The sequence below is a fragment of the Anopheles nili genome, chromosome 2, assembly GCF_943737925.1.
Source record: "Anopheles nili chromosome 2, idAnoNiliSN_F5_01, whole genome shotgun sequence".
Taxonomy (NCBI): domain Eukaryota; kingdom Metazoa; phylum Arthropoda; class Insecta; order Diptera; family Culicidae; genus Anopheles; species Anopheles nili.
In genome coordinates, this window is record NC_071291.1 from 50,459,884 (window position 1) to 50,472,998 (window position 13,115).

Here is a 13,115-nt window from a genome sequence, read left to right on the forward strand (position 1 = left end):
TATTCTGAAGTTTCTCGATAGCAGAGCACATAATGAACAGTCATATGAAAGTTTGGTTGCTTAGGTCCAAATAACAAATTGATTATTGTGAAGGAACGGAAAATTTGTTGAGTGTTTTGAAAACATATTCAGGTGTACTAGAGGTATTGCGGACTTACCTTGCGTAGCCATTCTGTAAAGTACTCATTGAATTACAAAAATATCAAGAATAAAACAAATTTGGCTCAACAGTAATAGATCACCCAGCAACATAAATAAATGTCTATGCCCATTTCCAGAAATCATTGATCATTGTCCCAAACGTATCCTTCAAATCATTTAGGAGGACTTCAAAGCCACAGTCGGTATGAAAACAATGTACTGCCAGTACAAGGATTGTCAAATGTGAAATGGGACAGCAATGACAACGTACCAGGTTGGTCTGGTTTGTCGCAGCAAGTAATCTGCTTGATATATTTTTCCTATCCTTTCTTCTTGTTGTTGATCGTAAATATCGACTACGAGTACGACACAAGTGGGCGGCCGAGCATCGGTCAACGAACAATCAGATCCTGTGAGAAACTCGTATTGGTGATCGCTGGGGTCTCTCACATCGGTCATCGAGGGCAATGGACATCTTGGTTCCGTCTTATGTTAAAGTTTCGCATTAGCCATAGTATGTTTTGTGCACTTAATCGTTTGGGGGGCACGATAGCCGCAGCGTTAGCGTGCGGCACAAATCCCCTCCTCCGAACGCAGAACTGACTATCTAACTAGGAGTAATTCCAAGTCATGACAAGGGTAACACTATATACAGCAATGTGCTTTTATAGAATTCCTGGCAAGTTTATCAGTCTTGCTAAAGTGACCATAACCATGTCCGGGGACGTTGGAAAGGAAACTCTCTAAGCCTATAACTATCACTAAGTGCCTGCAGAAGGAGAATTGACTAGCCTTCAATTTAGCGTTAGATAGGGGCATCGGACTCCGGAATCTAAATTTCTGAGTCCATCTTCTACAAACCTATTAAAGCTTTGGCTTACTACTATAACATATACATCATGATATGATATGATATGATGATATGATATGAGTATGATGAAGATGTTCAGAAATATATATGCCTCGTATATGTAAAAGGGTAATGGAGGAGCTGCTATAATGAATGGCATATTGCTATCCAATACGCAAAGTTTTTTTATGCTGCTCAGATTCACAAGACCTTAATTCAGATGTGTATCATGCATCCAATAAAAAGGCCATGATTATGGATTAGCATACTCTGAAATTATCTAGCATCTCAAAGGTGGTTGAATGCTTGAAATTAGAATCCCTTCTGTTAAGTTAACATGTATTGCTTCAATGGCAAACCTGTTGATTGAACCTGCTGCTCAATGAATATAGTTTTGAAATTTTTATTGAATTTCTGTGTTTGTGAATTGCACTTAGATGGATGACAAATAGTCACGTTATTGTAATCGTTAGTAATAGATGCATCCTATAGGTGAAGATATTTTCCTGCATTAGAAAGGATTTTTGCCACAATCTACCAAATCAATCAATGGTTATATAGGTGATAAGAGTATTTTAATTATCGAAGACTGCAAATGCATGAAATAAAAAGAAATTCGACGAGCTAGGTTTATTTAGCTAATACATCAGGTATGTATACAAATGTACATGTGGCTACACATGCTACAACTAACTTATATATATATATATATATATATATATATATATATATATATATATATATATATATATATATATATATATATATATGTATATATATATATTCTTTATTGCTTCAAATCTTACTAGAAAGTTATAGTTTCAAACGTATAGGGAAGGTTTTTTCTAATTATGTGCACAACAGTGACTTCAATAATCATTGATCATTCAAGTTTCAACAAGTGATGTTGTAGCTTTAACTTTATGGAGAATCTTCCTTTGTGATTGTGTTTCCATGCGTTCCAGGCGTTAGACATAATGTGTGGTTTTATGTCTTTCTTCAATTACCTGATGTAGCAGCATTGACAAATCTGTCGAATAAAGCAATCTACCAAAATGAGGTGTTGTACTGTGCGGCAGCTATTTACTAAATTTCCTCCAAACTATTTACTTCTCTTTTCTATTTTTCCAGAACTTTATTGCATAAAAATTCTTTGTTCTAACTTCTATTGCTTTATTATAACTTTTCCTAGATCATAACCTTACATTGAATCGGTAAGATTGTAGTGTGTTTAAAACTACTGGTTTTCTTTAATTTTGCTTCGAATATTACGGGAATATTCAAATCGTTCTTCGAATGCTATCAAATGAGAAAATATTTTAACAGTAATCGGACCCATAAATAATGGTACAGGAAGCTGATTTTATTCGACACAGTAGTAACATTTGCTGATAAGATAAGCTTATTCCCAGCAAAATCAAAATCAAATCGAACACGTTGCTTCCAAGACGGCTGTTCCAGCATTTTTTTGTTGAGTAGAGCAAACTAAATGGAGTGATACCATCACTTGCAACATGCATCGTTACAGAAGAAGAGCAGGGGTGTGGAATGATAATCGATGCCCGACAAAAAGATAAGACCCTCAAAAACGCTGTAACCCATTTAACTGATCGCACAGCTCCTGGATGAGGTAGCTGGTAAATAATGGACGACGTTTTGCTAACAGTTGTCGAATCATGGTTCAGTTGATCCGTCAGGCAGTGACAAAATTCTCATTTCAACCATACTAATCGACGATTTTCCCTATCTTCTGATATTATTGACAACGAGCTGATTGTGGCGCACCAAGACTTACTCCTTGTGTATGACGGTGAACCCCATTTTATTGTATATGATTTATGGGTTGCGGATTATATTTGATCGATTGTTGATAATTTACTGCCATTCCAGAAATGACGTTTGCCCGATATTTCTATCGCGTATCATAGATCTGTTTGCAGTCTGCTCATTCATATTGCAACCAAGTCATGAGAAACGCTGTAGAATATCAGAGTCATGCACAGGCATTTAGAGGTGTAAACCCGAATGGTGTAGGGGATTACAATTTTATGGTCCGGATTTTTTTCATGATTAATAGCAATAATAATATATCAAGCTTTGGAACATTACCCAGACTGCACTTGGAAGCCACTGTTCATGAAGGGTGCACAAGTTATCTTAAATAAGCAATGCGAATCTTATCTTTAAAAAAGTGTTATCCTTTAATACACTGAGGCTTTGCATTATAAAGGGCGCAGAAGGGTTGATATTGCATGTATAATAAAAGTTTTACATTTCACATGTATCTGTTTGATTCGAAGATTTAAAGAACAATTAAACGCAACTGATAATGTTGTTTTATCTATGTTGTAAAAATCAAAATTGAATTAATTATAAACATTGTGCGAACAATGTGAGAGACCTTAAAAAATGGAAAGGGGTTCCGGTTCTTATGAATTAAATTTCAACACTTCAGCGATAAGATTCATATTATATTGATAACAACAGAAAAACCATCCGTTGACTAAAGGATAATAAGGAAGCAGCAACCATTAAAAAAAGTTACACTGAAAGATGTAATTAAAAAAATTGTTCCTTATTGAATGTTCCCTTTTATTATTCTTGCCTAGTGCTTAAAAAAACATGCCCCGTTCGAAAAAGAGATAGATGAAAACTTTTCGCGAGTATTTCGAAACGGAATGTTACCCACTGACAAGATCTTCCCCAACCATTCAAGACTCGCATGCAAAACCTATTCTCATGAGCGGAATCTTATAATTCTATCCTCTCTTGCATTGAAAAAGATCATTCATCAGATCGGGCTAAAAAAAGTTGCAAAGATAATATTGATTAGAAGCATATGCTTTCAAACTGTTTGCTGCGTCACCGCAGAAAAACGCCGTTCTATAAATTGACAATTCATTTATATCTTGTCTGGTTTCTGACAGAATTCGGTGGCTAGCAGTAAAAGCGGTAAACTAAAGCGACAGGGGATACACAAATCTAAGCTTCCATGCTGAAGTAATTTGCATCAGTATAAAGACATTCCATAAAAAGAAAATGTTTTCTGTATGAATCAGGTATCCACTATTTTCACAAGAAATCATCAAATTTATTGTAAAGGAAGTATGAGTTATTTTTCCAATATATGCTACGTTCTAGCAGGTTTATTACCACTTGATCCCAAGCTAAAGAGACTGAATCCTTTCATAAACTCCATCGCTTGGAAAGTAAGTTTTATTTATATTTTATGAAGTAGAAATAAAAACCTTAGTTATTTGCAGTTCCAGCAACTATAGGCCATATGTTCTAAAGAAATGTTTTCAACGTTTGGTGTGTTATTATCTTATGAGGCGTTACTAGCCCTTAATAGTCTTAACATAATAGTTCAATCTCATTTTGTGCTTTGAACGATACAGAAGCAAATGTCACTTACTCACCTAGCTGGGTAGCTATCAGAATGCTTTGAGAATCAGGACCAATATCAGCATGTACGAAAGGTTTAATCACTGTTACGCATGGAACTTCTTATCTGCGTTCAACTGACAATAGTAAATAATTCCTTGGGCTCATGTTGGTTAGAAATAGATCGAAATATGTCAATTGGATCCGCAACTGTATTAACGCAATGAAAATCACAGTATCGCATTGAAACTACATTGCAACTTTCAACCATTATTTCAACTTATTATTTCGAATTGTAATCACATTGGATTAAGAGCAATGAATTGATATCGATTATTAAATGCCCTACACGTAACATTAGCCGCGTGTTTCGATTTACAGGGTTTCCTATTTGAAAACTATCTCACGCACACATATTTCACGCATATACATCCGTTTCTTGAACCACCGCTTGAATTTAACTCAACCATGAATTTTATTCACGTTTTCACTTTATAGTTACGGCATTAGTTGCTCGAACTAACTAAACTGAACAGAAAGAATGGCTAGGCAGAACCAAAGGTAAGTGATATTTTTGTTTACAAACAGCACATTATTCCTTCGCGTTCCTTGTGTAAGAAATGATTTGAGAATCGAACATTCACATCGATTCCTTTTCACATTCAAGAACAACACACAGGACTATCTATTTGTTACGACATCGAAGAATTTGATAATTCACTAAAATTTTGAATGGTTTTTATAATGCTCCGTAAATTTCAAATTAACAATCAGAAGATTTGCTAAACATGGTCTCACTGAGCCGCACGAACATTTTGTATTTTGTACGGGAAACGAAGAGCTTTTGCACTAATGTTTTTCCGTCGATGATGGGGAACCGGTCAGAAACAACTGTGAGAAATCCGCTTCAGAGCCTTGGCAAACCAGCCTGTATCAATATGAGCGAGTATTATTAAGCGGCTGCGCTGTGAGATCTTTGGCACTCTCCGCATTACGCGTACGTAAGAAAATAGAATATAGTTTGCTGTGGTGTGTGTTTTAATCGATATTGGGAATGTAATGGCTACTGGCAGCGCACACATATCCCCACAGCGGCAATATCTCAATGCTCTTGCTTTTAAGTAAATTATGATCATTTAACAGTACGTCTTCGATCAAGATATTAATGCTTCTAATGAAAATAAAAGTTTACTCACGCGCTCCCTGACAATGAGGCTAGGCTTTAATTTTCGTTGGATTACGGATAGAGAGGTCATGAAGGAAAATACGGATAAAGTATGCACTTGTCGTCAAATGGAATCACAAGCATTGATTTTTATAATACCCGAAGGTTAATGCTCTTTGCAACGTGCTCAGAGCTCTTAGAGCAATGAAATGCATATTATTTTTAATTATCAAAATAATATTTTCGAAAACAAACATACTAGCAAAATATCACTTCACATGAAAACAATAATATTTACCTTATACAGTGGTTAATTTAGTTAGTTTAGTTTTTTCTATCTCTCTTAGAATGACACATTTTAACATACGAACGCGTGGGTTTCCGCTCAAGTGGTGTGACGCAAACCAATCGATAATACTATCGGAAGTTGGTAACCATGGCAACGACGCCAAATGTGGTAAAGCATGTCACATGTAGAAAAAAAAAGTGTGAATGAGTAAGCGAAGAACGAGTCAGCGCACAGTCGTCGATAATGAGGAATAATAATTTGGTAAAAAGGTCACTTTTTCAATTTTTAGAATCTTGTGGTCCAGTTACTGCCACTATTTATCAAGCAATCCAGCGATGTTTCCTAAATGGGAATTTTTTGTTATAGTATGTTAGATAAGTACCTATTTGAATGTGCCTAGTTACTAAATAAAAAATATATAGCAACTCAAAATCTTGAGAACGTTTTCCGAAGCTAAATGTTGTTGGTATAAGAGATGAAAAATGTCATCCTCTGTATGTATTATAAATTAATAATGTTACCAAAATTCGACGGTTGTAAATTAATCGGTACCGATCCAATACCATCGCGAGTGTCGCTCAGCAACTATCTAGTTTTTCGAAATCACCACATGGGGGACAACTACGATCAAATGTCACAAATTAGCTTCATTTATGGTTTGGACATAAAAATTCAAGATCATAAATAATACGCCAAGAGTTATAGAGCGTGTATTTGGTCGATGTACGACATGTTGCGTCTTGTTCCCGAGGAAAGCGAACACGGAGGTTTTTCTGATATTTTTTCCATCTAAACATTTGGTTTAAAGATGGTAATCGTTGCCTCAAAACCAAGACGATCAATTTGCATACTAATTCGTAAGATGATGAGCAAGATTCGAGGCAACGTTTAGGTTTCATATCCGTCGGAGATGGTCCAACGATAATAGGAAAACTATTTAACACTTCGGGATTTGAAAATTCTCCTTCGTGTTGTGTTTATTTAAAAATGTTTTTTAGCTTAAAAATAAAACTATGTTAGTAATAAAAGTTGAGATATAAGAGGACAATACATTGAATCTACCATAGATTTCTGTGTAACCAACGACCATATATTCTACTTCCAACAGTGGCTTTTTGTAATCTATGTTTGATTTGATGCAGAATCTTCGTTCCGTTGTACTAGTGTATGGAGTATGTGCAGCTTTAGAGACCGGAGTAGATGATAAAATATATTCTAAATAATTCCAATACGAATTGATAATTATAAATTGGTAATAAATAATTAACTTACTTCTATGTTAGCTATAACAGTTGATCGCTATAATGAGTAGGATAATTTTATGTAGTTCGAAATAAGAACGTGAACTAACTTGTATTATGGATATTCAAAAGTAACGAAAGATCACATGCAGTGGTTTCTTTATTTTGTGAACATTTAGATAATCTTTTTTTGTGAACAATCAAATATATTCCTAATTTGATGGTGTTAGATGGTTATCAAAAAATTGTGTAAAGGTGTTTGCACATTGTGTTACTAGTCTGAATAGATATTTGTATTCTAAAAATAAAAATCTTTGAAAATTAAAAAAATCCATATAGTAATCCATAATCAATACTCGAGCAAAGGAGACGACGTAAGCTGAATGACGGTCTGAATAGCGACGAATGCAGGGAGGAAGAAAATTGGAAAAAATGGGTCCAAAACGCAAACAAGATAATTACATTATTAAAATAATTTCGTATGTTTAGCTTAGGCGTGTAGTTGAAGAGAAGAGCACAAATATTTTTCGGTAGTCAACAGCCACCCAGGAACCGTTCCATTGTCGGTTATCCAACTGCGTTGTGGTCAGGAAAAGGCGTAATAGGTGTAAAATAGGAATGAATTGAAAGCGGCATTGTGTATACTGTGCCAAAAGCATGGTTTGCTTACTAGCGAAAAGCCTTGCCCATGCCATGGAAGTCTTAGGATTTTTTTCGACCGTCCAGAATTTTTTTTTCATCTTCAGGGGTTAACGTTTCGTTCGCTTGTGGTTGAGTAAAAAACAAACAAATCAACACAATGCAGAGTTACGGGAACGAAAAAACTAGCACGTCGATTACTTGAAAAGCGTTGATGCTGGGACTCGTTAGGTGAACGATGAAAGGCGACTTTAGTTATAATCGGAATTGGGCAGCAGGCAAGTTGGAGGAAATTGATAATTATGATGATTAATTTTGGATAAACGGTCAGTAAATACAGCCAATTTCGCTTGCCAATTTTCATAATCGCTGGCGTAGTCCACTTCAGCAAACATACATGAAGAACTACCGGATAATCATGTGTTACCGGTTGTGTAATCATTTTTATAGATTTAAGAAATGTGCAGTTATTTTACCTAGGACCATCTGTTTGCTGAAATGTTGTCTTTGGAAAACGCTTGCTTTACAATGTAGAAAAAATATGTTTGTCATTGCAGAAAAGAGACAAAGAAGATGAATTGAAATAGGTAGATTTATTTAACAGTAAGGCTTTACGGTTTTTTTTTCAAAGATGATATTTGATTACAGTAATTTGTGTTACTGTATTTTTATGTTAAATTTATGATAGCAAATGTTTGTGAAAATACTATTATATGCAATTTACAGGAATATAATATAAAATACAGGAATATTCGAGTTACAATCTATTGAATGATAAATCTGATCATTGAAAGAACTGAGAGGTGTTGTAAAACATGTCAAAACACACCGAAAACAAAATAAAATGATATTTTATTTGCTGCGACAATCACGTCAATGAAATTTGAGTCTTAATCGGAATGTCGATTATGTGTTCAAGTAGTCAAAAAAAATATCGGTAATAAGAAGAAACATCAAAGCATGACAACGAACGAATGGGGGCATAAGCAAAAGCAAACAAATTCGTATGAACGGTCGAAAAAAAGCGTATCTTGGAAACCTAGCCGGACCATCAACAGAAGTAATTGGTTACAAACACGGCGATCATAGTGATGAGATCTCCATCATGATAAATACAAAGCTGGAATTTTGTGAAACCTGTTGCTATTCAAGGAGAGAAGTCAACTATACAAATTATGGATGCCAGAAAAACAAACAAACCAACAAAAACATTTGTCGCCAGATCAGGTTTATCTGCTACATTGGCTTAGCTTTAGTTTAACACGTTTAGTTAAGTTTCACATATTCCAATTTGTGTGAGGAACGGTTTAAATTCGATTATAATTACGATTTGACTACTTTCATAGATCTATCCTATTGTTGAAAAAGCTATTTTACCTATCATATTTTCTGCCATCATATGAAATTATCGTAATATCATTATAAGGAAGTTTGGACTATAAGGAAGTCTGGATAAGACTGCAAAAAAAATAATAAAAAATGTCTCTCAAAAAAAAATCCTATGAAAAATTTGTGCTTTCATTGTAACTAGAAATGCCACGCAGGGTTATTCCAATTCAATTATTATTTTTCCAGTTATGATTATTTGAAAACAAAGTATAGATGTTGAACATTATAACTAAGGATTTGATTAGTTATCACCATCGATACTTATTGTATCACTAATTTGTACATAAAATTCTCTTTTACCGGTACTTTTAAAACTATGTTCTTCTTTAGCTTCGTTAAATAAAATTTTTTATTGTAATACGCGATAATACTTTAATCAATGTAAGTTATTACATTGATAAAGTTCAATGTAAAAAACATCAATGTAAGTAATTTTAAGTCATAAAATAGTTAAAAAAAGCTGTATAATATACACTATCAAATGTGGATTGAGCATTTTTAACATGTAGCAATCAGTAATAAAAAATAAGTAGACTAGGAATAAAAATAGAGAAGAATATTATACCATTGCACGTTACCAAAAACAAGTTTTGTCCGAGGAAAAAAATTGCTCCATGTTATATGTTATGGAATATAAGAAGGTATGTTTGTGAGGTTGTTTGCATCGTGTGCTCTATTACTTTCTATGAAATGATGACTTCCAATTCTGGATAAATATGACAATGTCTATTGTTGCAATAATTTTTTGTGTTGAAAAACACAAAATATAGAGGAAAATGAAAAATACAATGAATAATACTAACAAAGGATTTGTAATTGGCAATAGTGGAAGGTATAATGAAGAATGAAAGGCATCTCACATGTATGTATCTTCCAGCATTTACGTAATGTAGTTTTGCTTCCTGTTTTTTGCCCACTTTTCCTTATCCTCCTTATTTCCCACTAAGAAATCTTCGTAGAATATTGTAGAAATATCTATGTAACATAGAATTGATAACTCCTAGGTGCGAGTTTTAAGGCTAATAAGGACAAGAACAAAATTTTATCTGATATTCGGCTATGCTACTATCCTGCTGTGCGTATAATTTAAATCAAAGGATGCCTTTATTCGACAAAATTTGACCGTTCAACGGCTTTTGTGCCACTTAAGAAGAAAAAAAAGTGAACCAAACCCAAACAAAGCAAGTCAAACTATTTCTTCTTATTTCATCTGATTTATTAATTTATTCACCAGGATTATAAAAGTCAGGCGGTCAAGCATACGATAATATTATGTTGATTGAAATCACAGTTTGATTTCCGAAACAGAAAGTTGTTGAAACTTTGTTCGTTGAAATGTTCGTTGCAGTAATAGCTTAGAAATGTTGGTATAAAGGTATGTTTGTGTATCTTAGCCACTAAGATTAAAAAAACAGAGAGAATAGTCAAAGTAAATAAAATCTTGCTAAATTTCTATATCCTTCAGTAATTTTTAAAGTAGCTCAAAACAAAGCCCGTGTTTACTTTTGCATCCATCTGATGCAATGGTTTTTAACGACGAAATTCATTAGAAGCAAAAACACATCTGTCAGCAGCAACGTCGCGTAGGATACGGCTACCCGACGTGGGACTAGTAAACAAGCAATAAATTTGATAATCAACTGTATAAACATTATTTAGTGATTTTATGCTGTGAATTTATCTAAATATTTACTATGTGAATGATATGGGCGATACTAAACATTGATGTGAAAATTTCGATGGTACCAGCAATGGAAATCGTTTTGCAGTAGCACAATTTCGATTCAACCGAATTTCGGTGAATGTTGATTTCAGGCACCGCTGGGTTGTAATTCGTTCCGATATACTTAAAACTTTGTATCTTAGTTAATTCTTGAGATTTGCAGCTACATTCTGCTGGAAGTAAAAAATTTCTACGGAAAGTTAAAAAAGTACCATACAATCAATTTTTAAGGTGTAATAATTCAGCTACGTTATTTTGAAGTTGTGGTCACTTGTGCTTTGTGCAAAATTCTTTGAAATTGAAACTAATTTAGTATTACAGATACTTTAAATGATACAATTGTTCAGTATATTGTTTGTGTTTTGCAATGGATATTATATTATACATGTCTTTGAATTACTGAAAGGTTTATGGTTTATTGTAAGGGATTATTGCTCGACAATCAATACTTTGGCGGCTAAACAGTTTTTACATTTATGTTGAAATGACTATAAATTGTGATACAATTTTCAAATCAAACGATATGTTTTGTTTGAAAGAAAATAGAATGAATACATTCCCTTTGATGTTTTTGTAGAAATTTATGAGTTTCATTTACCATTATATTGTATGTGCATTATAGAAAAATGTGAAACACACAGAGAACTTGAACAAAGTTAGTACCCGCTATACGTCTAATTAGCTCCAGCCCTATTTTCATGTACTTTAGGATGATGTAGTGAAAGTACTTAAAAGATAAAAAGATGTTGTGTACACAATAGTGCACGAGCTTCTACACATTCAGCAGGTATGTCACAAAATAAACAAAAATACTGCGAAGACACGATGAGGGTATTATTTGTACTGCGGAAGCTCTTAGGAATGTCGTCGCATGTTCAAAGAATGTTGTGCAATGTTACTGGTTTTAGAATTAAGAATGCATACTACAAAAAAATCTCAACTTGCTTTGAAGCATAGGGCCGCACGAGATAAAACAAAATCCATTCACCGGTAGATAAAAGGTGTATCAAAGAACTAGCCGATTGTGTACGGAATGCCAAAGAGAGCAATACTTTAGCAAATATGAGTTCATCAAGGCGGTTACATCAAGGCGGTTCCTTTTTTCAACAAGACAGTTTCTGTTATCATATGATACAATCATGTATGAAACAAAGGCATCAGCATGCAATGCTAATATCTGAAGCTTTATTGTAAGTTTCGTTTTGGGAAAATGTTTCATGTTCGGTAAAAAGATATTATGTGAAACGATGTTTAGGAAAATAATATTGTACATCTTAAAAAGTTTGTTTTCCATGTTGTCAAAAACGCTACTAAACACATGCGATTCATTTCGTATTCACTCTTGTGTCAACTGTACTCTATTTTGAAGCATAAATAAAGTTGCATCTTCATTGTTTGAATGAAACAACGTGTGATGTTGACAAAGGCGGCATGGATTGATGGACGCCAGTACCAAGCATTTACTTTTCCAAACATGTGCAGGGATAACATGTGCAGGGATGTACGATAAGCAGGAAAAAAGAAACTGTTCTGTTTAATATGTAATAAACTAACGTGCTGCGCACATCCACAAGTAGCATTTTTGGAAGCGGCTGATGAAAACTACTGTTTGCTGGAATGAAATCTGTGAAATTATTCGAACCCTACTTTGTAGTGAAACAAAGCAAATATTCAATTCAACAAACTAACAACGGCGATTTACTGCGTGTGCACGGGTGGTCTCGACATGTTTAATTCTTCAATGCTGTATTTCAAGATATTTTATATCAAACTAACCGATCTACTCGATTTTATTTGCGTTAATGTTGTTGTAGGGGAACAATTTTCGTTCATTAAGTGGTCGGTTATATACGCAATAAGAAAACATGAAAAAATATAATTTTTTTCTTTGGACTTACTGGGGTGCATTCGTGTTATTTAATCAATCCCCTTTTCAATTATTAGCAATAAACTTAGCCACTACTTATCCGTCCGTATTTCACTGCGCCCATCTTTCGAATCCACCTCCCAATCAAGCACAAAAGCTTGCTTTATCACATTTCTGCCACCTACATTGAACTTCATTCTCAATTGATTCTTCCTTCTTATGTTAGTAGTTTTAAAACTTTTTTTTCACTATAATGTCATATATGCAATCAGTTTTTATATTGCATCCATTTTGATCTATATCCTTAATGATTGTTTCTGAGGATTCATCTACTTTTTCTTTACATCTTTCAACAGGTACTCTACAATATCTTTCGGACCTATTTTGTTGTAACTTTTACGCTATTGATATACCTTCAATATGTACC